This window comes from Lissotriton helveticus, chromosome 4_2 (assembly GCF_964261635.1).
Source record: "Lissotriton helveticus chromosome 4_2, aLisHel1.1, whole genome shotgun sequence".
Taxonomy (NCBI): domain Eukaryota; kingdom Metazoa; phylum Chordata; class Amphibia; order Caudata; family Salamandridae; genus Lissotriton; species Lissotriton helveticus.
This window is the reverse complement of record NC_136064.1, coordinates 70,052,281-70,075,693: the sequence shown is the minus strand read 5'-3', so window position 1 is coordinate 70,075,693 and position 23,413 is coordinate 70,052,281.

Sequence of the window (23,413 nt, the reverse complement as noted above, 5' to 3'; positions counted from 1 at the left end):
AGAACACATGAATGACCCGAGCCCTCAGACTTGCGTGTGCGGCAAGGGTCACAGCGCCTCAGACTGGAGAACACATGAATGACCTGAGCCCTCAGACTTGCGTGTGCGGCCAGGGTCACAGCGCCTCAGACTGGAGAACACAGGAATGACCCGAGCCCTCAGACTTGCGTGTGCGGCAAGGGTCACAGCGCCTGAGACTAGAGAACACATGAATGACCCGAGCCCTCAGATTTGCATGTGCGGCAAGGGTCACACGCCTCAGACTGGAGAACACATGAATGACCCGAGCCCTCAGACTTGCGTGTGCGGCAAGGGTCACAGGGCCTCAGACTAGAGAACACATGAATGACCCGAGCCCTCAGACTTGAGTGTGCGGCAAGGGTCACAGCGCCTCAGACTGGAGAACACATGAATGACCCGAGCCCTCAGACTTGCGTGTGCGGCAAGGGTCACAGCGCCTGAGACTGGAGAACACATGAATGACCCGAGCCCTCAGACTTGCGTGTGCGGCAAGGGTCACAGCGCCTCAGACTGGAGAACACATGAATGACCCGAGCCCTCAGATTTGCGTGTGCGGCAAGGGTCACAGCGCCTCAGACTGGAGAACACATGAATGACCCGAGCCCTCAGACTTGCGTGTGCGGCAAGGGTGACAGCGCCTCAGACTGGAGAACACATGAATGACCCGAGCCCTCTGACTTGCGTGTGCGGCAAGGGTCACAGCGCCTCAGACTGGAGAACACATGAATGACCCGAGCCCTCAGACTTGCGTGTGCGGCAAGGGTCACAGCGCCTGAGACTGGAGAACACATGAATGACCCGAGCCCTCAGACTTGCGTGTGCGGCAAGGGTCACAGTGCCTGAGACTGGAGAACACATGAATGACCCGAGCCCTCAGGCTTGCATGTGCGGCAAGGGTAACAGCGCCTCAGACTGGAGAACACATGAATGACCCGAGCCCTCAGACTTGCGTGTGCGGCAAGGGTCACAGCGCCTGAGACTGGAGAACACATGAATGACCCGAGCCCTCAGACTTGCGTGTGCGGCAAGGGTCACAGCGCCTGAGACTGGGGAACACATGAATGACCCGAGCCCTCAGATTTGCGTGTGTGGCAAGGGTCACAGCGCCTGAGACTGGAGAACACATGAATGACCCGAGCCATCAGACTTGCGTGTGCGGCAAGGGTCACAGTGCCTCAGACTGGAGAACACATGAATGACCCGAGCCCTCAGACTTGCGTGTGCGGCAAGGGTCACAGCGCCTGAGACTGGAGAACACATGAATGACCCGTGCCCTCAGACTTGCGTGTGCGGCAAGGGTCACAGCGCCTGAGACTGGAGAACACATGAATGACCCGAGCCCTCAGACTTGCGTGTGCGGCAAGGGTCACAGCGCCTGAGACTGGAGAACACATGAAGGACCCGAGCCCTCAGACTTGCGTGTGCGGCAAGGGTCACAGCGCCTGAGACTGGAGAACACATGAATGACCCGAGCCCTCAGACTTGCGTGTGCGGCAAGGGTCACAGCGCCTGAGACTGGAGAACACATGAATGACCCGAGCCATCAGACTTGCGTGTGCGGCAAGGGTCACAGCGCCTCAGACTGGAGAACACATGAATGACCCGAGCCCTCAGACTTGCGTGTTCGGCAAGGGTCACAGCGCCTCAGACTGGAGAACACATGAATGACCCGAGCCCTCAGACTTGCGTGTGCGGCACGGGTCACAGCGCCTCAGACTGGAGAACACATGAATGACCCGAGCCCAAAGATTTGCGTGTGCGGCAAGGGTCACAGCGCCTCAGACTGGAGAACACATGAATGACCCGAGCCCTCAGAATTGCGTGTGCGGCAAGGGTCACAGCGCCTGAGACCGGAGAACACATGAATGACCCGAGCCCTCGGACTTGCCTGTGCGGCAAGGGTCACAGCGCCTCAGACTGGAGAACACATGAATGACCCGAGCCCTCAGACTTGCGTGTGCGGCAAGGGTCACAGCGCCTCAGATTGTAGAACACATGAATGACCCGAGCCCTCAGACTTGCATGTGCGGCAAGGGTCACAGCGCCTGAGACTGGAGAACACATGAATGACCCGAGCCCTCAGACTTGCGTGTGCGGCAAGGGTCACAGCGCCTGAGACTGGAGAACACATGAATGACCCGAGCCCTCAGATTTGCGTGTGCGGCAAGGGTCACAGCGCCTCAGACTGGAGAACACATGAATGACCCGAGCCCTCAGACTTGTGTGTGCGGCAAGGGTCACAGCGCCTCAGACTGGAGAACACATGAATGACCCGAGCCCTCAGACTTGCGTGTGCGGCAAGGGTCACAGCGCCTCAGACTGGAGAACACATGAATGACCCGAGCTCTCAGACTTGCGTGTGCGGCAATGGTCACAGGGCCTCAGACTAGAGAACACATGAATGAACCAAGCCCTCAGACTTGCGTGTGCGGCAAGGGTAACAGCGCCTCAAACTGGACAACACATGAATGACCCGAGCCCTCAGACTTGCGTGTGCGGCAAGGGTCACAGCGCCTGAGACTGGAGAACACATGAATGACCCGAGCCCTCAGACTTGCGTGTGCGGCAAGGGTCACAGCGCCTGAGACTGGAGAACACATGAATGACCCGAGCCCTCAGATTTGCGTGTGCGGCAAGGGTCACGGCGCCTCAGACTGGAGAACACATGAATGACCCGAGCCCTCAGACTTGCGTGTGCGGCAAGGGTCACAGCGCCTCAGACTGGAGAACACTTGAATGACCCGAGCTCTCAGACTTGCGTGTGCGGCAATGGTCACAGGGCCTCAGACTAGAGAACACATGAATGACCCAAGCCCTCAGACTTGCGTGTGCGGCAAGGGTAACAGCGCCTCAAACTGGAGAACACATGAATGACCCGAGCCCTCAGAATTGCGTGTGCGGCAAGGGTCACAGCGCCTGAGAAAGGAGAACACATGAATGACCCGATACCTCGGACTTGCCTGTGCGGCAAGGGTCACAGCGCCTCAGACTGGAGAACACATGAATGACCCGAGCCCTCGGACTTGCGTGTGCGGCAAGGGTCACAGCGCCTCAGATTGGAGAACACATGAATGACCTGAGCCCTCAGAATGGTGTGTGCGGCAAGGGTCACAGCGCCTCAGACTGGAGAACACATGAATGACCCGAGCCCTCAGACTTGCGTGTGCGGCAAGGGTCACACGCTTCAGACTGGAGAACACATGAATGACCCAAGCCCTCAGACTTGCGGGTGAGGCAAGGGTCACAGCGCCTCAGACTGGAGAACACATGAATGACCCGAGCCCTCAGACTTGCGTGTGCGGCAAGGGTCACAGCGCCTGAGACTGGAGAACACATGAATGACCCGAGCCCTCAGACTTGCGTGTGCGGCAAGGGTCACAGCGCCTCAGACTGGAGAACACATGAATGACCCGAGCCCTCAGATTTGCGTGTGCGGCAAGGGTGACAGCGCCTCAGACTGGAGAACACATGAATGACCCGAGCCCTCAGACTTGCGTGTGCGGCAAGGGTGACAGCGCCTCAGACTGGAGAACACATGAATGACCCGAGCCCTCTGACTTGTGCGTGCGGCAAGGGTCACAGCGCCTCAGACTGGAGAACACATGAATGACCCGAGCCCTCAGACTTCGTGTGCGGCAAGGGTCACAGCGCCTGAGACTGGAGAACACATGAATGACCCGAGCCCTCAGACTTGCGTGTGCGGCAAGGGTCACAGCGCCTGAGACTGGAGAACACATGAATGACCCGAGCCCTCAGACTTGCGTGTGCGGCAAGGGTCACAGTGCCTGAGACTGGAGAACACATGAATGACTCGGGCCCTCAGACTTGCGTGTGCGGCAAGGGTCACAGCGCCTGAGACTGGAGAACACATGAATGACCCGAGCCCTCAGACTTGCGTGTGCGGCAAGGGTCACAGCGCCTCAGACTGGAGAACACATGAATGACCCGAGCCCTCAGATTTGCGTGTGCGGCAAGGGTCACAGCGCCTCAGACTGGAGAACACATGAATGACCCGAGCCCTCAGACTTGCGTGTGCGGCAAGGGTGACAGCGCCTCAGACTGGAGAACACATGAATGACCCGAGCCCTCTGACTTGCGTGTGCGGCAAGGGTCACAGCGCCTCAGACTGGAGAACACATGAATGACCCGAGCCCTCAGACTTGCGTGTGCGGCAAGGGTCACAGCGCCTGAGACTGGAGAACACATGAATGACCCGAGCCCTCAGACTTGCGTGTGCGGCAAGGGTCACAGTGCCTGAGACTGGAGAACACATGAATGACCCGAGCCCTCAGGCTTGCATGTGCGGCAAGGGTAACAGCGCCTCAGACTGGAGAACACATGAATGACCCGAGCCCTCAGACTTGCGTGTGCGGCAAGGGTCACAGCGCCTGAGACTGGAGAACACATGAATGACCCGAGCCCTCAGACTTGCGTGTGGGGCAAGGGTCACAGCGCCTGAGACTGGAGAACACATGATTGACCCGAGCCCTCAGACTTGCGTGTGCGGCAAGGGTCACAGCGCCTGAGACTGGAGAACACATGAATGACCCGAGCCCTCAGACTTGAGTGTGCGGCAAGGGTCACAGCGCCTGAGACTGGAGAACACATGAATGACCCGAGCCCTCAGACTTGCGTGTGCGGCCAGGGTCACAGGGCCTGAGACTGGAGAACACATGAATGACCCGAGCCCTCAGACTTGCGTGTGCGGCAAGGGTCACAGTGCCTGAGACTGGAGAACACATGAATGACCCGAGCCCTCATACTTGCGTGTGCGGCAAGGGTCACAGCGCCTGAGACTGGAGAACACATGAATGACCCGAGCCCTCAGACTTGCGTGTGCGGCAAGGGTCACAGCGCCTCAGACTAGAGAACACAGGAATGACCCGAGCCCTCAGACTTGCGTGTGCGGCAAGGGTCACCGCCTGAGACTGGAGAACACATGAAGGACCCGAGCCCTCAAACTTGCGTGTGCGGCAAGGGTCACAGCGCCTGAGACTGGAGAACACATGAATGACCCGAGCCCTCAGACTTGCGTGTTCGGCAAGGGTCACAGCGCCTCAGACTGGAGAACACATGAATGACCCGAGCCCTCAGACTTGCGTGTGCGGCACAGGTCACAGCGCCTCAGACTGGAGAACAGATGAATGACCCGAGCCCTCAGTTTTGCGTGTTCGGCAAGGGTCACAGCGCCTCAGACTGGAGAACACATGAATGACCCGAGCCCTCAGAATTGCGTGTGCGGCAAGGGTCACAGCGCCTGAGACTGGAGAACACATGAATGACCCGAGCCCTCGGACTTGCCTGTGCGGCAAGGGTCACAGCGCCTCAGACTGGAGAACACATGAATGACCCGAACCCTCAGACTTGCGTGTGCGGCAAGGGTCACAGCGCCTCAGATTGGAGAACACATGAATGACCCGAGCCCTCAGACTTGCGTGTGCGGCAAGGGTCACAGGGCCTGAGACTGGAGAACACATGAATGACCCGAGCCCTCAGACTTGCGTGTGCGGCAAGGGTCACAGCGCCTCAGACTGGAGAACACATGAATGACCCGAGCCCTCAGATTTGCGTGTGCGGCAAGGGTCACAGCGCCTCAGACTGGAGAACACATGAATGACCCGAGCCCTCAGACTTGCGTGTGCGGCAAGGGTGACAGCGCCTCAGACTGGAGAACACATGAATGACCCGAGCCCTCTGACTTGCGTGTGCGGCAAGGGTCACAGCGCCTCAGACTGGAGAACACATGAATGACCCGAGCCCTCAGACTTGCGTGTGCGGCAAGGGTCACAGCGCCTCAGACTGGAGAACACATGAATGACCCGAGCTCTCAGACTTGCGTGTGCGGCAATGGTCACAGGGCCTCAGACTAGAGAACACATGAATGACCCAAGCCCTCAGACTTGCGTGTGCGGCAAGGGTAACAGCGCCTCAAACTGGAGAACACATGAATGACCCGAGCCCTCAGACTTGCGTGTGCGGCAAGGGTCACAGCGCCTGAGACTGGAGAACACATGAATGACCCGAGCCCTCAGACTTGCGTGTGCGGCAAGGGTCACAGCACCTGAGACTGGAGAACACATGAATGACCCGAGCCATCAGACTTGCGTGTGCGGCAAGGGTCACAGCGCCTCAGACTGGAGAACACATGAATGACCCGAGCCCTCAGACTTGCGTGTTCGGCAAGGGTCACAGCGCCTCAGACTGGAGAACACATGAATGACCCGAGCCCTCAGACTTGCGTGTGCGGCACGGGTCACAGCGCCTCAGACTGGAGAACACATGAATGACCCGAGCCCAAAGATTTGCGTGTGCAGCAAGGGTCACAGCGCCTCAGACTGGAGAACACATGAATGACCCGAGCCCTCAGAATTGCGTGTGCGGCAAGGGTCACAGCGCCTGAGACCGGAGAACACATGAATGACCCGAGCCCTCGGACTTGCCTGTGCGGCAAGGGTCACAGCGCCTCAGACTGGAGAACACATGAATGACCCGAGCCCTCAGACTTGCGTGTGCGGCAAGGGTCACAGCGCCTCAGATTGTAGAACACATGAATGACCCGAGCCCTCAGACTTGCATGTGCGGCAAGGGTCACAGCGCCTGAGACTGGAGAACACATGAATGACCCGAGCCCAAAGATTTGCGTGTGCGGCAAGGGTCACAGCGCCTCAGACTGGAGAACACATGAATGACCCGAGCCCTCAGAATTGCGTGTGCGGCAAGGGTCACAGCGCCTGAGACCGGAGAACACATGAATGACCCGAGCCCTCAGACTTGCGTGTGCGGCAAGGGTCACAGCGCCTCAGATTGGAGAACACATGAATGACCCGAGCCCTCAGACTTGCGTGTGCGGCAAGGGTCACAGCGCCTCAGACTGGAGAACACATGAATGACCTGAGCCCTCAGACTTGCGTGTGCGGCCAGGGTCACAGCGCCTCAGACTGGAGAACACAGGAATGACCCGAGCCCTCAGACTTGCGTGTGCGGCAAGGGTCACAGCGCCTGAGACTAGAGAACACATGAATGACCCGAGCCCTCAGATTTGCATGTGCGGCAAGGGTCACACGCCTCAGACTGGAGAACACATGAATGACCCGAGCCCTCAGACTTGCGTGTGCGGCAAGGGTCACAGGGCCTCAGACTAGAGAACACATGAATGACCCGAGCCCTCAGACTTGAGTGTGCGGCAAGGGTCACAGCGCCTCAGACTGGAGAACACATGAATGACCCGAGCCCTCAGACTTGCGTGTGCGGCAAGGGTCACAGCGCCTGAGACTGGAGAACACATGAATGACCCGAGCCCTCAGACTTGCGTGTGCGGCAAGGGTCACAGCGCCTCAGACTGGAGAACACATGAATGACCCGAGCCCTCAGATTTGCGTGTGCGGCAAGGGTCACAGCGCCTCAGACTGGAGAACACATGAATGACCCGAGCCCTCAGACTTGCGTGTGCGGCAAGGGTCACAGCGCCTGAGACTGGAGAACACATGAATGACCCGAGCCCTCAGACTTGCGTGTGCGGCAAGGGTCACAGTGCCTGAGACTGGAGAACACATGAATGACCCGAGCACTCAGGCTTGCATGTGCGGCAAGGGTAACAGCGCCTCAGACTGGAGAACACATGAATGACCCGAGCCCTCAGACTTGCGTGTGCGGCAAGGGTCACAGCGCCTGAGACTGGAGAACACATGAATGACCCGAGCCCTCAGACTTGCGTGTGCGGCAAGGGTCACAGCGCCTGAGACTGGAGAACACATGAATGACCCGAGCCCTCAGACTTGCGTGTGCGGCAAGGGTCACAGCGCCTCAGACTGGAGAACACATGAATGACCCGAGCCCTCAGATTTGCGTGTGCGGCAAGGGTCACAGCGCCTCAGACTGGAGAACACATGAATGACCCGAGCCCTCAGACTTGCGTGTGCGGCAAGGGTCACAGCGCCTGAGACTGGAGAACACATGAATGACCCGAGCCCTCAGACTTGCGTGTGCGGCAAGGGTCACAGTGCCTGAGACTGGAGAACACATGAATGACCCGAGCCCTCAGGCTTGCATGTGCGGCAAGGGTAACAGCGCCTCAGACTGGAGAACACATGAATGACCCGAGCCCTCAGACTTGCGTGTGCGGCAAGGGTCACAGCGCCTGAGACTGGAGAACACATGAATGACCCGAGCCCTCAGACTTGCGTGTGCGGCAAGGGTCACAGCGCCTGAGACTGGGGAACACATGAATGACCCGAGCCCTCAGATTTGCGTGTGTGGCAAGGGTCACAGCGCCTGAGACTGGAGAACACATGAATGACCCGAGCCATCAGACTTGCGTGTGCGGCAAGGGTCACAGTGCCTCAGACTGGAGAACACATGAATGACCCGAGCCCTCAGACTTGCGTGTGCGGCAAGGGTCACAGCGCCTGAGACTGGAGAACACATGAATGACCCGTGCCCTCAGACTTGCGTGTGCGGCAAGGGTCACAGCGCCTGAGACTGGAGAACACATGAATGACCCGAGCCCTCAGACTTGCGTGTGCGGCAAGGGTCACAGCGCCTGAGACTGGAGAACACATGAAGGACCCGAGCCCTCAGACTTGCGTGTGCGGCAAGGGTCACAGCGCCTGAGACTGGAGAACACATGAATGACCCGAGCCCTCAGACTTGCGTGTGCGGCAAGGGTCACAGCGCCTGAGACTGGAGAACACATGAATGACCCGAGCCATCAGACTTGCGTGTGCGGCAAGGGTCACAGCGCCTCAGACTGGAGAACACATGAATGACCCGAGCCCTCAGACTTGCGTGTTCGGCAAGGGTCACAGCGCCTCAGACTGGAGAACACATGAATGACCCGAGCCCTCAGACTTGCGTGTGCGGCACGGGTCACAGCGCCTCAGACTGGAGAACACATGAATGACCCGAGCCCAAAGATTTGCGTGTGCGGCAAGGGTCACAGCGCCTCAGACTGGAGAACACATGAATGACCCGAGCCCTCAGAATTGCGTGTGCGGCAAGGGTCACAGCGCCTGAGACCGGAGAACACATGAATGACCCAAGCCCTCGGACTTGCCTGTGCGGCAAGGGTCACAGCGCCTCAGACTGGAGAACACATGAATGACCCGAGCCCTCAGACTTGCGTGTGCGGCAAGGGTCACAGCGCCTCAGATTGTAGAACACATGAATGACCCGAGCCCTCAGACTTGCATGTGCGGCAAGGGTCACAGCGCCTGAGACTGGAGAACACATGAATGACCCGAGCCCTCAGACTTGCGTGTGCGGCAAGGGTCACAGCGCCTGAGACTGGAGAACACATGAATGACCCGAGCCCTCAGATTTGCGTGTGCGGCAAGGGTCACAGCGCCTCAGACTGGAGAACACATGAATGACCCGAGCCCTCAGACTTGTGTGTGCGGCAAGGGTCACAGCGCCTCAGACTGGAGAACACATGAATGACCCGAGCCCTCAGACTTGCGTGTGCGGCAAGGGTCACAGCGCCTCAGACTGGAGAACACATGAATGACCCGAGCTCTCAGACTTGCGTGTGCGGCAATGGTCACAGGGCCTCAGACTAGAGAACACATGAATGAACCAAGCCCTCAGACTTGCGTGTGTGGCAAGGGTAACAGCGCCTCAAACTGGACAACACATGAATGACCCGAGCCCTCAGACTTGCGTGTGCGGCAAGGGTCACAGCGCCTAAGACTGGAGAACACATGAATGACCCGAGCCCTCAGACTTGCGTGTGCGGCAAGGGTCACAGCGCCTGAGACTGGAGAACACATGAATGACCCGAGCCCTCAGATTTGCGTGTGCGGCAAGGGTCACGGCGCCTCAGACTGGAGAACACATGAATGACCCGAGCCCTCAGACTTGCGTGTGCGGCAAGGGTCACAGCGCCTCAGACTGGAGAACACTTGAATGACCCGAGCTCTCAGACTTGCGTGTGCGGCAATGGTCACAGGGCCTCAGACTAGAGAACACATGAATGACCCAAGCCCTCAGACTTGCGTGTGCGGCAAGGGTAACAGCGCCTCAAACTGGAGAACACATGAATGACCCGAGCCCTCAGAATTGCGTGTGCGGCAAGGGTCACAGCGCCTGAGAAAGGAGAACACATGAATGACCCGATACCTCGGACTTGCCTGTGCGGCAAGGGTCACAGCGCCTCAGACTGGAGAACACATGAATGACCCGAGCCCTCGGACTTGCGTGTGCGGCAAGGGTCACAGCGCCTCAGATTGGAGAACACATGAATGACCTGAGCCCTCAGAATGGTGTGTGCGGCAAGGGTCACAGCGCCTCAGACTGGAGAACACATGAATGACCCGAGCCCTCAGACTTGCGTGTGCGGCAAGGGTCACACGCTTCAGACTGGAGAACACATGAATGACCCGAGCCCTCAGACTTGCGGGTGAGGCAAGGGTCACAGCGCCTCAGACTGGAGAACACATGAATGACCCGAGCCCTCAGACTTGCGTGTGCGGCAAGGGTCACAGCGCCTGAGACTGGAGAACACATGAATGACCCGAGCCCTCAGACTTGCGTGTGCGGCAAGGGTCACAGCGCCTCAGACTGGAGAACACATGAATGACCCGAGCCCTCAGATTTGCGTGTGCGGCAAGGGTGACAGCGCCTCAGACTGGAGAACACATGAATGACCCGAGCCCTCAGACTTGCGTGTGCGGCAAGGGTGACAGCGCCTCAGACTGGAGAACACATGAATGACCCGAGCCCTCTGACTTGTGCGTGCGGCAAGGGTCACAGCGCCTCAGACTGGAGAACACATGAATGACCCGAGCCCTCAGACTTCGTGTGCGGCAAGGGTCACAGCGCCTGAGACTGGAGAACACATGAATGACCCGAGCCCTCAGACTTGCGTGTGCGGCAAGGGTCACAGCGCCTGAGACTGGAGAACACATGAATGACCCGAGCCCTCAGACTTGCGTGTGCGGCAAGGGTCACAGTGCCTGAGACTGGAGAACACATGAATGACTCGGGCCCTCAGACTTGCGTGTGCGGCAAGGGTCACAGCGCCTGAGACTGGAGAACACATGAATGACCCGAGCCCTCAGACTTGCGTGTGCGGCAAGGGTCACAGCGCCTCAGACTGGAGAACACATGAATGACCCGAGCCCTCAGATTTGCGTGTGCGGCAAGGGTCACAGCGCCTCAGACTGGAGAACACATGAATGACCCGAGCCCTCAGACTTGCGTGTGCGGCAAGGGTGACAGCGCCTCAGACTGGAGAACACATGAATGACCCGAGCCCTCTGACTTGCGTGTGCGGCAAGGGTCACAGCGCCTCAGACTGGAGAACACATGAATGACCCGAGCCCTCAGACTTGCGTGTGCGGCAAGGGTCACAGCGCCTGAGACTGGAGAACACATGAATGACCCGAGCCCTCAGACTTGCGTGTGCGGCAAGGGTCACAGTGCCTGAGACTGGAGAACACATGAATGACCCGAGCCCTCAGGCTTGCATGTGCGGCAAGGGTAACAGCGCCTCAGACTGGAGAACACATGAATGACCCGAGCCCTCAGACTTGCGTGTGCGGCAAGGGTCACAGCGCCTGAGACTGGAGAACACATGAATGACCCGAGCCCTCAGACTTGCGTGTGCGGCAAGGGTCACAGCGCCTGAGACTGGGGAACACATGAATGACCCGAGCCCTCAGATTTGCGTGTGTGGCAAGGGTCACAGCGCCTGAGACTGGAGAACACATGAATGACCCGAGCCCTCAGACTTGCGTGTGCGGCAAGGGTCACAGTGCCTCAGACTGGAGAACACATGAATGACCCGAGCCCTCAGACTTGCGTGTGCGGCAAGGGTGACAGCGCCTCAGACTGGAGAACACATGAATGACCCGAGCCCTCTGACTTGCGCGTGCGGCAAGGGTCACAGCGCCTCAGACTGGAGAACACATGAATGACCCGAGCCCTCAGACTTCGTGTGCGGCAAGGGTCACAGCGCCTGAGACTGGAGAACACATGAATGACCCGAGCCCTCAGACTTGCGTGTGCGGCAAGGGTCACAGCGCCTGAGACTGGAGAACACATGAATGACCCGAGCCCTCAGACTTGCGTGTGCGGCAAGGGTCACAGTGCCTGAGACTGGAGAACACATGAATGACTCGGGCCCTCAGACTTGCGTGTGCGGCAAGGGTCACAGCGCCTGAGACTGGAGAACACATGAATGACCCGAGCCCTCAGACTTGCGTGTGCGGCAAGGGTCACAGCGCCTCAGACTGGAGAACACATGAATGACCCGAGCCCTCAGACTTGCGTGTGCGGCAAGGGTCACAGCGCCTGAGACTGGAGAACACATGAATGACCCGAGCCCTCAGACTTGCGTGTGCGGCAAGGGTCACAGCGCCTCAGACTGGAGAACACATGAATGACCCGAGCCCTCAGATTTGCGTGTGCGGCAAGGGTGACAGCGCCTCAGACTGGAGAACACATGAATGACCCGAGCCCTCAGACTTGCGTGTGCGGCAAGGGTGACAGCGCCTCAGACTGGAGAACACATGAATGACCCGAGCCCTCTGACTTGTGCGTGCGGCAAGGGTCACAGCGCCTCAGACTGGAGAACACATGAATGACCCGAGCCCTCAGACTTCGTGTGCGGCAAGGGTCACAGCGCCTGAGACTGGAGAACACATGAATGACCCGAGCCCTCAGACTTGCGTGTGCGGCAAGGGTCACAGCGCCTGAGACTGGAGAACACATGAATGACCCGAGCCCTCAGACTTGCGTGTGCGGCAAGGGTCACAGTGCCTGAGACTGGAGAACACATGAATGACTCGGGCCCTCAGACTTGCGTGTGCGGCAAGGGTCACAGCGCCTGAGACTGGAGAACACATGAATGACCCGAGCCCTCAGACTTGCGTGTGCGGCAAGGGTCACAGCGCCTCAGACTGGAGAACACATGAATGACCCGAGCCCTCAGATTTGCGTGTGCGGCAAGGGTCACAGCGCCTCAGACTGGAGAACACATGAATGACCCGAGCCCTCAGACTTGCGTGTGCGGCAAGGGTGACAGCGCCTCAGACTGGAGAACACATGAATGACCCGAGCCCTCTGACTTGCGTGTGCGGCAAGGGTCACAGCGCCTCAGACTGGAGAACACATGAATGACCCGAGCCCTCAGACTTGCGTGTGCGGCAAGGGTCACAGCGCCTGAGACTGGAGAACACATGAATGACCCGAGCCCTCAGACTTGCGTGTGCGGCAAGGATCACAGTGCCTGAGACTGGAGAACACATGAATGACCCGAGCCCTCAGGCTTGCATGTGCGGCAAGGGTAACAGCGCCTCAGACTGGAGAACACATGAATGACCCGAGCCCTCAGACTTGCGTGTGCGGCAAGGGTCACAGCGCCTGAGACTGGAGAACACATGAATGACCCGAGCCCTCAGACTTGCGTGTGCGGCAAGGGTCACAGCGCCTGAGACTGGGGAACACATGAATGACCCGAGCCCTCAGATTTGCGTGTGTGGCAAGGGTCACAGCGCCTGAGACTGGAGAACACATGAATGACCCGAGCCCTCAGACTTGCGTGTGCGGCAAGGGTCACAGTGCCTCAGACTGGAGAACACATGAATGACCCGAGCCCTCAGACTTGCGTGTGCGGCAAGGGTGACAGCGCCTCAGACTGGAGAACACATGAATGACCCGAGCCCTCTGACTTGCGCGTGCGGCAAGGGTCACAGCGCCTCAGACTGGAGAACACATGAATGACCCGAGCCCTCAGACTTCGTGTGCGGCAAGGGTCACAGCGCCTGAGACTGGAGAACACATGAATGACCCGAGCCCTCAGACTTGCGTGTGCGGCAAGGGTCACAGCGCCTGAGACTGGAGAACACATGAATGACCCGAGCCCTCAGACTTGCGTGTGCGGCAAGGGTCACAGTGCCTGAGACTGGAGAACACATGAATGACTCGGGCCCTCAGACTTGCGTGTGCGGCAAGGGTCACAGCGCCTGAGACTGGAGAACACATGAATGACCCGAGCCCTCAGACTTGCGTGTGCGGCAAGGGTCACAGCGCCTCAGACTGGAGAACACATGAATGACCCGAGCCCTCAGATTTGCGTGTGCGGCAAGCGTCACAGCGCCTCAGACTGGAGAACACATGAATGACCCGAGCCCTCAGACTTGCGTGTGCGGCAAGGGTGACAGCGCCTCAGACTGGAGAACACATGAATGACCCGAGCCCTCTGACTTGCGTGTGCGGCAAGGGTCACAGCGCCTCAGACTGGAGAACACATGAATGACCCGAGCCCTCAGACTTGCGTGTGCGGCAAGGGTCACAGCGCCTGAGACTGGAGAACACATGAATGACCCGAGCCCTCAGACTTGCGTGTGCGGCAAGGGTCACAGTGCCTGAGACTGGAGAACACATGAATGACCCGAGCCCTCAGGCTTGCATGTGCGGCAAGGGTAACAGCGCCTCAGACTGGAGAACACATGAATGACCCGAGCCCTCAGACTTGCGTGTGCGGCAAGGGTCACAGCGCCTGAGACTGGAGAACACATGAATGACCCGAGCCCTCAGACTTGCGTGTGCGGCAAGGGTCACAGCGCCTGAGACTGGGGAACACATGAATGACCCGAGCCCTCAGATTTGCGTGTGTGGCAAGGGTCACAGCGCCTGAGACTGGAGAACACATGAATGACCCGAGCCCTCAGACTTGCGTGTGCGGCAAGGGTCACAGTGCCTCAGACTGGAGAACACATGAATGACCCGAGCCCTCAGACTTGCGTGTGCGGCAAGGGTCACAGCGCCTGAGACTGGAGAACACATGAATGACCCGTGCCCTCAGACTTGCGTGTGCGGCAAGGGTCACAGCGCCTGAGACTGGAGAACACATGAATGACCCGAGCCCTCAGACTTGCGTGTGCGGCAAGGGTCACAGTGCCTGAGACTGGAGAACACATGAAGGACCCGAGCCCTCAGACTTGCGTGTGCGGCAAGGGTCACAGCGCCTGAGACTGGAGAACACATGAATGACCCGAGCCCTCAGACTTGCGTGTGCGGCAAGGGTCACAGCGCCTGAGACTGGAGAACACATGAATGACCCGAGCCATCAGACTTGCGTGTGCGGCAAGGGTCACAGCGCCTCAGACTGGAGAACACATGAATGACCCGAGCCCTCAGACTTGCGTGTTCGGCAAGGGTCACAGCGCCTCAGACTGGAGAACACATGAATGACCCGAGCCCTCAGACTTCGTGTGCGGCACGGGTCACAGCGCCTCAGACTGGAGAACACATGAATGACCCGAGCCCAAAGATTTGCGTGTGCGGCAAGGGTCACAGCGCCTCAGACTGGAGAACACATGAATGACCCGAGCCCTCAGAATTGCGTGTGCGGCAAGGGTCACAGCGCCTGAGACTGGAGAACACATGAATGACCCGAGCCCTCGGACTTGCCTGTGCGGCAAGGGTCACAGCGCCTCAGACTGGAGAACACATGAATGACCCGAGCCCTCAGACTTGCGTGTGCGGCAAGGGTCACAGCGCCTCAGATTGTAGAACACATGAATGACCCGAGCCCTCAGACTTGCATGTGCGGCAAGGGTCACAGCGCCTGAGACTGGAGAACACATGAATGACCCGAGCCCTCAGACTTGCGTGTGCGGCAAGGGTCACAGCGCCTGAGACTGGAGAACACATGAATGACCCGAGCCCTCAGATTTGCGTGTGCGGCAAGGGTCACAGCGCCTCAGACTGGAGAACACATGAATGACCCGAGCCCTCAGACTTGCGTGTGCGGCAAGGGTCACAGCGCCTCAGACTGGAGAACACATGAATGACCCGAGCCCTCAGACTTGCGTGTGCGGCAAGGGTCACAGCGCCTCAGACTGGAGAACACATGAATGACCCGAGCTCTCAGACTTGCGTGTGCGGCAATGGTCACAGGGCCTCAGACTAGAGAACACATGAATGAACCAAGCCCTCAGACTTGCGTGTGCGGCAAGGGTAACAGCGCCTCAAACTGGACAACACATGAATGACCCGAGCCCTCAGACTTGTGTGTGCGGCAAGGGTCACAGCGCCTGAGACTGGAGAACACATGAATGACCCGAGCCCTCAGACTTGCGTGTGCGGCAAGGGTCACAGCGCCTGAGACTGGAGAACACATGAATGACCCGAGCCCTCAGATTTGCGTGTGCGGCAAGGGTCACGGCGCCTCAGACTGGAGAACACATGAATGACCCGAGCCCTCAGACTTGCGTGTGCGGCAAGGGTCACAGCGCCTCAGACTGGAGAACACATGAATGACCCGAGCTCTCAGACTTGCGTGTGCGGCAATGGTCACAGGGCCTCAGACTAGAGAACACATGAATGACCCAAGCCCTCAGACTTGCGTGTGCGGCAAGGGTAACAGCGCCTCAAACTGGAGAACACATGAATGACCCGAGCCCTCAGAATTGCGTGTGCGGCAAGGGTCACAGCGCCTGAGAAAGGAGAACACATGAATGACCCGATCCCTCGGACTTGCCTGTGCGGCAAGGGTCACAGCGCCTCAGACTGGAAAACACATGAATGACCCGAGCCCTCGGACTTGTGTGTGCGGCAAGGGTCACAGCGCCTCAGATTGGAGAACACATGAATGACCTGAGCCCTCAGAATGGTGTGTGCGGCAAGGGTCACAGCGCCTCAGACTGGAGAACACATGAATGACCCGAGCCCTCAGACTTGCGTGTGCGGCAAGGGTCACACGCTTCAGACTGGAGAACACATTAATGACCCGAGCCCTCAGACTTGCGGGTGAGGCAAGGGTCACAGCGCCTCAGACTGGAGAACACATGAATGACCCGAGCCCTCAGACTTGCGTGTGCGGCAAGGGTCACAGCGCCTGAAACTGGAGAACACATGAATGACCCGAGCCCTCAGACTTGCGTGTGTGGCAAGGGTCACAGCGCCTCAGACTGGAGAACACATGAATGACCCGAGCCCTCAGATTTGCGTGTGCGGCAAGGGTGACAGCGCCTCAGACTGGAGAACACATGAATGACCCGAGCCCTCAGACTTGCGTGTGCGGCAAGGGTGACAGCGCCTCAGACTGGAGAACACATGAATGACCCGAGCCCTCTGACTTGCGTGTGCGGCAAGGGTCACAGCGCCTCAGACTGGAGAACATATGAATGACCCGAGCCCTCAGACTTCGTGTGCGGCAAGGGTCACAGCGCCTGAGACTGGAGAACACATGAATGACCCGAGCCCTCAGACTTGCGTGTGCGGCAAGGGTCACAGCGCCTGAGACTGGAGAACACATGAATGACCCGAGCCCTCAGACTTGCGTGTGCGGCAAGGGTCACAGTGCCTGAGACTGGAGAACACATGAATGACTCGGGCCCTCAGACTTGCGTGTGGGGCAAGGGTAACAGCGCCTGAGACTGGATAACACATGAATGACCTGAGCCCTCAGACTTGCGTGTGCGGCAAGGGTCACAGCACCTGAGACTGGAGAACACATGAATGACCTGAGCCCTCAGACTTGCGTGTGCGGCAAGGGTCACAGCGCCTGAGACTGGAGAACACATGAATGACCCGAGCCAAAAGACTTGCGTGTGCGGCCAGGGTCACAGCGCCTGAGACTGGAGAACACATGAATGACCCGAGCCCTCAGATTTGCGTGTGCGGCAAGGGTAACAGCGCCTCAGACTGGAGAACACATGAATGACCCGAGCCCTCAGACTTGCGTGTGCGGCAAGGGTCACAGTGCCTGAGACTGGAGAACACATGAATGACCCGAGCCCTCAGACTTGCGTGTGTGGCAAGGGTCACAGTGCCTGAGACTGGAGAACACATGAATGACCCGAGCCCTCAGACTTGCGTGTGCGGCAAGGGTAACAGCGCCTGAGACTGGAGAACACATGAATGACCCGAGCTCTCAGACTTGCGTGTGCGGCAATGGTCACAGGGCCTCAGACTAGAGAACACATTAATGACCCGAGCCCTCAGACTTGCATGTGCGGCAAGGGTCACAGCGCCTCAGACTGGAGAACACATAATTGACCCGAGCCCTCAGAATTGCATGTGCGGCAAGGGTCACAGCGCCTGAGACTGGAGAACACATGAATGACCCGAGCCCTCGGACTTGCCTGTGCGGCAAGGGTCACAGCGCCTCAGACTGGAGAACACATAAATGACCCGAGCCCTCAGACTTGCGTGTGCGGCAAGGGTCACAGCGCCTCAGATTGGAGAACACATGAATGACCCGAGCCCTCAGACTTGCGTGTGCAGCAAGGGTCACAGCGCCTGAGACTGGAGAACACATGAATGACCCGAGCCCTCAGACTTGCGTGTGCGGCAAGGGTCACAGCGCCTGAGACTGGAGAATACATGAATGACCCGAGCCCTCAGATTTGCGTGTGCGGCAAGGGTCACAGCGCCTCAGACTGGAGAACACATGAATGACCCGAGCCCTCAGACTTGCGTGTGCGGCAAGGGTCACAGCGCCTCAGACTGGAGAACACATGAATGACCCGAGCTCTCAGACTTGCGTGTGCGGCAATGGTCACAGGGCCTCAGACTAGAGAACACATGAATGACCCAAGCCCTCAGACTTGCGTGTGCGGCAAGGGTAACAGCGCCTCAAACTGGAGAACACATGAATGACCCGAGCCCTCAGACTTGCGTGTGCGGCAAGGGTCACAGCGCCTGAGACTGGAGAACACATGAATGACCCGAGCCCTCAGACTTGCGTGTCTGGCAAGGGTCACAGCGCCTGAGACTGGAGAACACATGAATGACCCGAGCCCTCATACTTGCGTGTGCGGCAAGGGTCACAGCGCCTGAGACTGGAGAACACATGAAGGACCCGAGCCCTCAGACTTGCGTGTGCGGCAAGGGTCACAGCGCCTGAGACTGGAGAACACATGAATGACCCGAGCCCTCAGACTTGCGTGTGCGGCAAGGGTCACAGCGCCTGAGACTGGAGAACACATGAATGACCCGAGCCCTCAGACTTGCGTGTGCGGCAAGGGTCACAGCGCCTGAGGCTGGAGAACACATGAATGACCCGAGCCCTCAGATTTGCATGTGCGGCAAGAGTCACAGCGCCTGAGACTGGAGAACACATGAATGACCCGAGCCCTCAGACTTGCGTGTGCGGCAAGGGTCACAGCGCCTCAGACTGGAGAACACATGAATGACCCGAGCCCTCAGACTTGCGTGTGCGGCAAGGGTCACAGCGCCTGAGACTGGAGAACACATGAATGACCCGAGCCCTCAGACTTGCGTGTGCGGCAAGGGTCACAGCGCCTGAGACTGGAGAACACATGAATGACTCGAGCCCTCAGACTTGCGTGTGGGGCAAGGGTCGCAGCGCCTGAGACTGGAGAACACATGATTGACCCGAGCCCTCAGACTTGCGTGTGCGGCAAGGGTCACAGCGCCTGAGACTGGAGAACACATGAATGACCCGAGCCCTCAGACTTGAGTGTGCGGCAAGGGTCACAGCGCCTGAGACTGGAGAACACATGAATGACCCGAGCCCTCAGACTTGCGTGTGCGGCCAGGGTCACAGGGCCTGAGACTGGAGAACACATGAATGACCCGAGCCCTCAGACTTGCGTGTGCGGCAAGGGTCACAGTGCCTGAGACTGGAGAACACATGAATGACCCGAGCCCTCAGACTTGCGTGTGCGGCAAGGGTCACAGCGCCTGAGACTGGAGAACACATGAATGACCCGAGCCCTCAGACTTGCGTGTGCGGCAAGGGTCACAGCGCCTCAGACTAGAGAACACAGGAATGACCCGAGCCCTCAGACTTGCGTGTGCGGCAAGGGTCACCGCCTGAGACTGGAGAACACATGAAGGACCCGAGCCCTCAAACTTGCGTGTGCGGCAAGGGTCACAGCGCCTGAGACTGGAGAACACATGAATGACCCGAGCCCTCAGACTTGCGTGTTCGGCAAGGGTCACAGCGCCTCAGACTGGAGAACACATGAATGACCCGAGCCCTCAGACTTGCGTGTGCGGCACGGGTCACAGCGCCTCAGACTGGAGAACAGATGAATGACCCGAGCCCTCAGTTTTGCGTGTTCGGCAAGGGTCACAGCGCCTCAGACTGGAGAACACATGAATGACCCGAGCCCTCAGAATTGCGTGTGCGGCAAGGGTCACAGCGCCTGAGACTGGAGAACACATGAATGACCCGAGCCCTCGGACTTGCCTGTGCGGCAAGGGTCACAGCGCCTCAGACTGGAGAACACATGAATGACCCGAACCCTCAGACTTGCGTGTGCGGCAAGGGTCACAGCGCCTCAGATTGGAGAACATATGAATGACCCGAGCCCTCAGACTTGCGTGTGCTGCAAGGGTCACAGGGCCTGAGACTGGAGAACACATGAATGACCCGAGCCCTCAGACTTGCGTGTGCGGCAAGGGTCACAGCGCCTCAGACTGGAGAACACATGAATGACCCGAGCCCTCAGATTTGCGTGTGCGGCAAGGGTCACAGCGCCTCAGACTGGAGAACACATGAATGACCCGAGCCCTCAGACTTGCGTGTGCGGCAAGGGTGACAGCGCCTCAGACTGGAGAACACATGAATGACCCGAGCCCTCTGACTTGCGTGTGCGGCAAGGGTCACAGCGCCTCAGACTGGAGAACACATGAATGACCCGAGCCCTCAGACTTGCGTGTGCGGCAAGGGTCACAGCGCCTGAGACTGGAGAACACATGAATGACCCGAGCCCTCAGACTTGCGTGTGCGGCAAGGGTCACAGTGCCTGAGACTGGAGAACACATGAATGACCCGAGCCCTCAGGCTTGCGTGTGCGGCAAGGGTAACAGCGCCTCAGACTGGAGAACACATGAATGACCCGAGCCCTCAGACTTGCGTGTGAGGCAAGGGTCACAGCGCCTGAGACTGGAGAACACATGAATGACCCGAGCCCTCAGACTTGCGTGTGCGGCAAGGGTCACAGCGCCTGAGACTGGGGAACACATGAATGACCCGAGCCCTCAGATTTGCGTGTGTGGCAAGGGTCACAGCGCCTGAGACTGGAGAACACATGAATGACCCGAGCCCTCAGACTTGCGTGTGCGGCAAGGGTCACAGTGCCTCAGACTGGAGAACACATGAATGACCCGAGCCCTCAGACTTGCGTGTGCGGCAAGGGTCACAGCGCCTGAGACTGGAGAACACATGAATGACCCGTGCCCTCAGACTTGCGTGTGCGGCAAGGGTCACAGCGCCTGAGACTGGAGAACACATGAATGACCCGAGCCCTCAGACTTGCGTGTGCGGCAAGGGTCAAAGCGCCTGAGACTGGAGAACACATGAAGGACCCGAGCCCTCAGACTTGCGTGTGCAGCAAGGGTCACAGCGCCTGAGACTGGAGAACACATGAATGACCCGAGCCCTCAGACTTGCGTGTGCGGCAAGGGTCACAGCGCCTGAGACTGGAAAACACATGAATGACCCGAGCCATCAGACTTGCGTGTGCGGCAAGGGTCACAGCGCCTCAGACTGGAGAACACAGGAATGACCCGAGCCCTCAGACTTGCGTGTGCAGCAAGGGTCACAGCGCCTCTGACTGGAGAACACATGAATGACCCGAGCCCTCAGACTTGCGTGTGCGGCAAGGGTCACAGCGCCTGAGACTGGAGAACACATGAATGACCCGAGCCCTCAGACTTGCGTGTTCGGCAAGGGTCACAGCGCCTCAGACTGGAGAACACATGAATGACCCGAGCCCTCAGACTTGCGTGTGCGGCACGGGTCACAGCGCCTCAGACTGGAGAACACATGAATGACCCGAGACCAAAGATTTGCATGTGCGGCAAGGGTCACAGCGCCTCACACTGGAGAACACATGAATGACCCGAGCCCTCAGAATTGCGTGTGCGGCAAGGGTCACAGCGCCTGAGACCGGAGAACACATGAATGACCCGAGCCCTCGGACTTGCCTGTGCGGCAAGGGTCACAGCGCCTCAGACTGGAGAACACATGAATGACCCGAGCCCTCAGACTTGCGTGTGCGGCAAGGGTCACAGCGCCTCAGATTGTAGAACACATGAATGACCCGAGCCCTCAGACTTGCATGTGCGGCAAGGGTCACAGCGCCTGAGACTGGAGAACACATGAATGACCCGAGCCCTCAGACTTGCGTGTGCGGCAAGGGTCACAGCGCCTGAGACTGGAGAACACATGAATGACCCGAGCCCTCAGATTTGCGTGTGCGGCAAGGGTCACAGCGCCTCAGACTGGAGAACACATGAATGACCCGAGCCCTCAGACTTGCGTGTGCGGCAAGGGTCACAGCGCCTCAGACTGGAGAACACATGAATGACCCGAGCTCTCAGACTTGCGTGTGCGGCAATGGTCACAGGGCCTCAGACTAGAGAACACATGAATGAACCAAGCCCTCAGACTTGCGTGTGCGGCAAGGGTAACAGCGCCTCAAACTGGACAACACATGAATGACCCGAGCCCTCAGACTTGCGTGTGCAGCAAGGGTAACAGCGCCTCAAACTGGAGAACACATGAATGACCCGAGCCCTCAGAATTGCGTGTGCGGCAAGGGTCACAGCGCCTGAGAAAGGAGAACACATGAATGACCCGATCCCTCGGATTTGCCTGTGCGGCAAGGGTCACAGCACCTCAGACTGGAGAACACATGAATGACCCGAGCCCTCAGACTTGCGTGTGCGGCAAGGGTCACAGCGCCTCAGATTGGAGAACACATGAATGACCTGAGCCCTCAGAATGGCGTGTGCGGCAAGGGTCACAGCGCCTCAGACTGGAGAACACATGAATGACCCGAGCCCTCAGACTTGCGTGTGCGGCAAGGGTCACACGCTTCAGACTGGAGAACACATGAATGACCCGAGCCCTCAGACTTGCGGGTGAGGCAAGGGTCACAGCGCCTCAGACTGGAGAACACATGAATGACCCGAGCCCTCAGACTTGCGTGTGCGGCAAGGGTCACAGCGCCTGAGACTGGAGAACACAAGAATGACCCGAGCCCTCAGACTTGCGTGTGCGGCAAGGGTCACAGCGCCTCAGACTGGAGAACACATGAATGACCCGAGCCCTCAGATTTGCGTGTGCGGCAAGGGTGACAGCGCCTCAGACTGGAGAACACATGAATGACCCGAGCCCTCAGACTTGCGTGTGCGGCAAGGGTGACAGCGCCTCAGACTGGAGAACACATGAATGACCCGAGCCCTCTGACTTGCGTGTGCGGCAAGGGTCACAGCGCCTCAGACTGGAGAACACATGAATGACCCGAGCCCTCAGACTTCGTGTGCGGCAAGAGTCACAGCGCCTGAGACTGGAGAACACATGAATGACCCGAGCCCTCAGACTTGCATGTGCGGCAAGGGTCACAGCGCCTGAGACTGGAGAACACATGAATGACCCGAGCCCTCAGACTTGCGTGTGCGGCAAGGG